This window comes from Rhagoletis pomonella, unplaced genomic scaffold (genome assembly GCF_013731165.1).
Source record: "Rhagoletis pomonella isolate Grant_MI unplaced genomic scaffold, Rhpom_1.0 Rhpom_scaffold_00001, whole genome shotgun sequence".
NCBI lineage: Eukaryota > Metazoa > Arthropoda > Insecta > Diptera > Tephritidae > Rhagoletis > Rhagoletis pomonella.
In genome coordinates, this window is record NW_023458555.1 from 18,818,700 (window position 1) to 18,824,369 (window position 5,670).

The following is a 5,670-nucleotide window of genomic DNA, read 5'->3' on the forward strand; positions in this document are numbered from 1 at the left end:
TGAACAAAGAAACAACTATTTAAAAAAAAATTAAGTCGATAGAGTTTTTGAAGCAAGTATAATGGTATATTTTTTTTTTTTTTTGGAAACGAGAACTACAGGAGCTACGAAAGGGCAAAGTTCAAATGCAGCACTTCTTTCAAATCGAATTACCCCGATCACCATTGAACAGACTCACAAAAAATTTTGATGGGAAATATGAATTCCTTTAATTAAATATAGAAAAGTTATATACATCTTGTAAAGTTTTAACAAAAATGCAATTTATTTTATTTTTTTTTTCAATTGCCTAATTGAGTTAAAAATTAGTTAAACGAAAATTCTATAATTAAATAGCATATGATTCATTTGATATAGGTTCAACATCATGTCTTCAGTCCATACCACTATACAGAGTATTTCAGAAAAATAACGATGGTCGGGCCCAACTCCGGCTACGCTGTCCACAGTATATTTGCGTAGAGCTCTTTGCTAAAACCTTATAAATTATACATATACATAGATACACATGTATAACATTTACTACATCGGCATGTATGTATGTATATCAAATTATTTCCAACTGAATGATGTCAAAGTTTTTATAATCCGTGTGTTGGTTTCCGAAAAATTTTAGTTTTAAAAATGATAAATTTGACCTTTGGTATTTCGTAACACCTTGATGAATGAATGAATAAATATTGGTGAATTCCTTAGCCGCCCAGCTCAAAAAATTTGAAGGTCCGGTACATAAATATTAATTAATTAATTGAAATAATTAATTAAAATTCAATATTCAATATTCGATATAAATTTAAGAAAAGTCGCCTAACTTCGACAATTGCAATAAATGGGCCTATCAGTTTATTTAAAAATAGATTTAATTTTAGAAAGTACTAAATATTTTGAAATAGTGGAAATTATCTATGGTCAAAATTAAAAAAAAAAAAATTAAGAGAAATATGGGTTTTTTTTATTTTACCCGATAAAAAATCCCATTAAGCCAAGTCCAACAATAGATTTTTATATACCACCTTAAAGGCCTATATGTCCTCTTCTCAGACGATATTCGATCTTTAAAATCGAATTAAAAATAGTCATTCAAAAACTCAATAAATCTACAAAATCGTATTTTCTGACCTAAATCGACAGGTCGCAACCTCTAAATGACCTTTAAAAAATCTATAAAACTAGGTAATGATATTTCTAATAAAAACGAATAAAATAAGGGGGTATGGTCTTGAAATTTCCACAAAAAAAATCGGTGGGCACCTTAATGTATGCACCTTAATGTATGTATATCAGAAGGTTTACTGCAAATAAGATAAATTCGATTTCGCACATTAAACTTTTTGATTATTTCAAAACATTTGTAGTGTTTCATTTTAAAACTTCACACATTTTAATTAAATTTGATCGCACTTCAGAAAACGTTTGAAGCCATTACAAATAAAAATGTTCTATTGGACAAATACATACATACTTTATTTATTACACTACGCTCATAAGAAAAGTTCAGAGGTCAGCCACAATATAAAACAAAAACACATTGAGCAACATCAATTCCACTAGCTTCCGTGCTGCAATGAAATACATACATACATACATACATACAACATGCATACATTTTTACATGGCAATAGCAGCGCTGCTATCGTTTCACGTTGGCAGCGCAGTCAACTACACAGCTGCCGCTATTCTTCTGCCAATGGTCGTATTGTAATGTGAGAAGTTGCCAAACCGCTTTCCACACAAATGCACAAACCCATGTTGAATATGCGACACCACACACACAGATACCAAAACAAAAACCCACATGTAATTCACATAAAAACAAATATTCTTTTCTTTTCTTGTTTATTCTTCGTCTTCAGATTTCTCGCAGACAATTTTTGTTGCCATGTCTGTTTTAGTGGTCATTCGGCTGACACGACACTGCGTCACGGTTCAGCTTCCACTTTAAAAACCTGATTTACTTCTATAATACACTAGCTTCAGATACAAACACCAACACTGAGATCACTTTCTATATGAGGCTTGGGCAATATTTGGGTTTTACATACCTGCCGTCACATATGTAGTATGTAGATACATATATGCAAACAAACGTATGAATTTTTTATTGCAGCACTGTATTCCGCTTTAAATTCAACCTAAGTTGTTGAAGAATTCTTAATTTTTTCTTTAAAACTTTTTATTTAGTAAATCTAGTAATATTTCTGGGCTTATTTCACTTTATGCCATTTCGCATTTACGCTTTTTTTTTGTTATTTTAATATTCACTTGGGTACAATTCTGATTGAAAATTTAAATAGAAAGGCACCTCCAATAACCGTCGCGTATTAACAAACAAAATTAACACATACCTACTATTTTTTTTATTCTTCTTCTTCAACGTAGCCGCAGCAGCCAACTGCAGAATCAACAGATCTTTATTTACTTCACTTCTCCTACTTGGGTGCGCTGTTGCCGCTGCAAACGTCGCTGTTAGCACTACCAGTGCACTCAACGCTGCTTTGCCACCTATGTAACACAAGAATTCCGTTGCTTTTGTTATTATTTACATCTGCACTGCCTGCGTTGACTTCGCGGCATTCTTTAAATGCGTCAAAGTACCGACAACAACAACACTGCTAACACAAACTATTAACACTATTGAAATTTATGTCCGTTGGCAGAATTACAATACACAACACCGTCGAACCGTAATTTCATCCGTAGCAAACAACGTTTACCAATTGAACGACGGCGACTCACTGTTGGAGCAATTTTCTGAAGCTCCAATCGAATACCCCAACTTGCTCGCTCACTTGGTTTTTGTTTCTGACTTGACTGGGTGGCGTGTTGCTGTTTGTGGAAAAGTACTAGATGGCACAAAGTGCATGTATGAAAAAATATTGAAGAACTTTTTTGGGTACATTCAACATAAGATGTAGTAAGTATTTGAAAAGTAAATGAAAAAGGCGTGTAATTCAAAAAAGTTGCTTGAATTTGTTAAGTACATTAGTAAAATTAAGTTCTGATAAAAATAATCACTAAAAAAATATCTGCTGGAAATTTTCAGCTCTTGCCTAACAAAGGCACATGTTTCAAGAAGCTGGATGGAAATCAATGTAATCTTCCTACAAAAAGGAGGGAATAAACCCCAGACTCCACAAAATCTTACAGGCCGATTAGCCTTGCATCTTTCATGCTAAAGGCGTTGGGAAAGCTCTTGTACCATCATTTATGGGAGGAGATACTCTCTCAGACTCCATTACATAAACTTTTATTTGCTTACCAAAAAGGCAATTTAGCAATCACAGCAATTCACATTGTTATAGATGTGTGTAGGAAAGAAATTTACAACAAAAGGTATAGCCATATGTTCATTTCGTTGGTGCTCTTCAATAACGACAGAATTCAAATTAAAACACTTCTTCTTTTCAAGGGATTGTTGTTAGTATCAACTTTGAGTAGAGTGGGCGAAATTTTAGTCCGATCTCAAAAATGTTCACTGTCTTGCTTTTGCGTGGCAAGTGCTATAAACATACCGAGTTTGGTACAAATTTATTGAATAGTTACCGAGAAACACCTATGTGGTCATAAGTGGGCGGTGCCACTCCCTTTTTCCAAAATTGTGTTATAAACGTATCTTTTGCTAAAGAGTTATTGCAAAAACGTCAATTTTAAATAAATTAGCTTCAGCCGTTACGTGAGATGTACGCACACATTATTGTCCGATTTTGAAAATTTTCAGCCGACCAATAACTGTGCCAAGTTGGGTAGAAATTGGTGGAGAGGTTACCAAGATATACACATGTAATCATGACTGGGCGTGGCTACGCCCATTTTCCAAAAATTTATAATACCTATTCTTATTTTCGCCTAAAAAGAATTGTAAATATCAGTTCTGAGTGAATAAGCTTCCCTTAGTTACAAAAATGTCGCAGTTTTCGTATTTCAGAAAACTATTGTTATATGGGAGTAGGTGTGGTTTATGTCCGATTTTAATACCACGTTTCGTTAAGATAACAGTCGAACAGGCGGACGGACAGACAGTCACCGCTCAATCTATTTCTTTTTTATTCTGAGCATTTATGTATGTATACATACATTTTTCTATATCTATCTCGATTCATTTTGTCTGTTACAAACAACCGTTATGTGAACAAAGTTATGCACAAGTGCCCTCGGGTATAAATATCATGAGCACCTTCCTAATATAATGGCATACCTTTTGTACATTACTAGTTATCTGGACCGCCACACTACATAAAATTCTATCTTTGTAAGGTCGGTGTTATGCAGACAAACTTTTGTTTGCCAAATTAAATGGCGGCTGCTTAGTTTGCTCGGAGGTGGTTATGTCGAGTTTGGCACAGGGTTGCACGTTCATTATGGTTTTCTTTGCTATTGCCAACACGAAATGAGAATTTCAGATGTACATAACGCGCAAAATTTAAAATTTTTGTATATGACAACACCGAATTTGCTGCAGTTTGACCAAACAAAATTAGTTTGCTGTGAGAGTGGCCAAACTCGCTCTCTCCGAGTTTGCTGCAACAACAATTGCACGCAGTTTGCCAAACAAAATTTCTGCATAACACCGACCTAATTATTGCTATGGCGCTCTCTCTCTCTCTAATTTTTCTCAATGCTTGAAAGTCGCTCTCTACCTGTTGCATTTTGTTTGTTTACAAATCGACCAGTGTGGTAGTGCTGTAAATTAACTACACTAACAGCGAGTACTATTTAAGGCTGCGTATATTTACGTATGTTATGTATATGTATGTATATATGTAATGCATTTACATGTAGTAACTTAATGTCAGTGATGTCATTTCTGTATTATCTATTAAATATTTTATTGATTTTTGAGTTATGGAAAGAATACGTGCACATTAGGGCGTGGATTACTCACGGATATATTTTTGGCTGCACTTAGATGACCTAAAACATATTCGTTCATCGTACATTAGACCGCGGTACTGTGTTTCCATTGGACTTCCACCAAAATATTTCGGAAAAATATTGAGATTTACGTGAACTGGACCGATTTGAAAATATGTACCTCCAAAAATGGAGTTTTTTATGAATACAAATATTGTCTTAAAGATTTTTTTGACAAAAAAATCGCTTCAATCGGTTTAAGCTTAAATAATTAGCAAACAAATATAAAAAAAAAAATAAATAAAAATTTCAACGGAATCGTAGTAATGAAATTTTCGATACTGTTTTTTAACTTTTTTCAAAGATTGGTATAAGTAAAACTTGAATAACTGAACATAAACTATTCCAATTTAGACTTGTGAGGTATCATTGGAAAGGTGTATTCCCAAGCTTTAATTTCTTTGCTAATAAACTCATTTTTCAATAAATTTTTTAATTGAAAGCTTCCAAAGTTTTTCGGAAACCAGTTGTGCTTGATTCTTGAATTTATGATTTATATTTACATATATGATTTTTTTTAATGCAAACAATTGTAAAGAAAATCGATTCTCCTGTTCAAGTTAATAAATACTACTTAATAGAAACTAGTTGAAAACGATTGCAGGTTTCCCTCAAACACGAAGAAAAAATCACATGAAAAATTTTATAGGTAAACAAATTTTCACGAAAAGTAAATCTTTTTATTAGTTGTTAGAAAAGTTTGGCTATGCAGTTTTATAGAACCATTCAATTTTAGTATAATAAAGTGCAAGTTGTAAG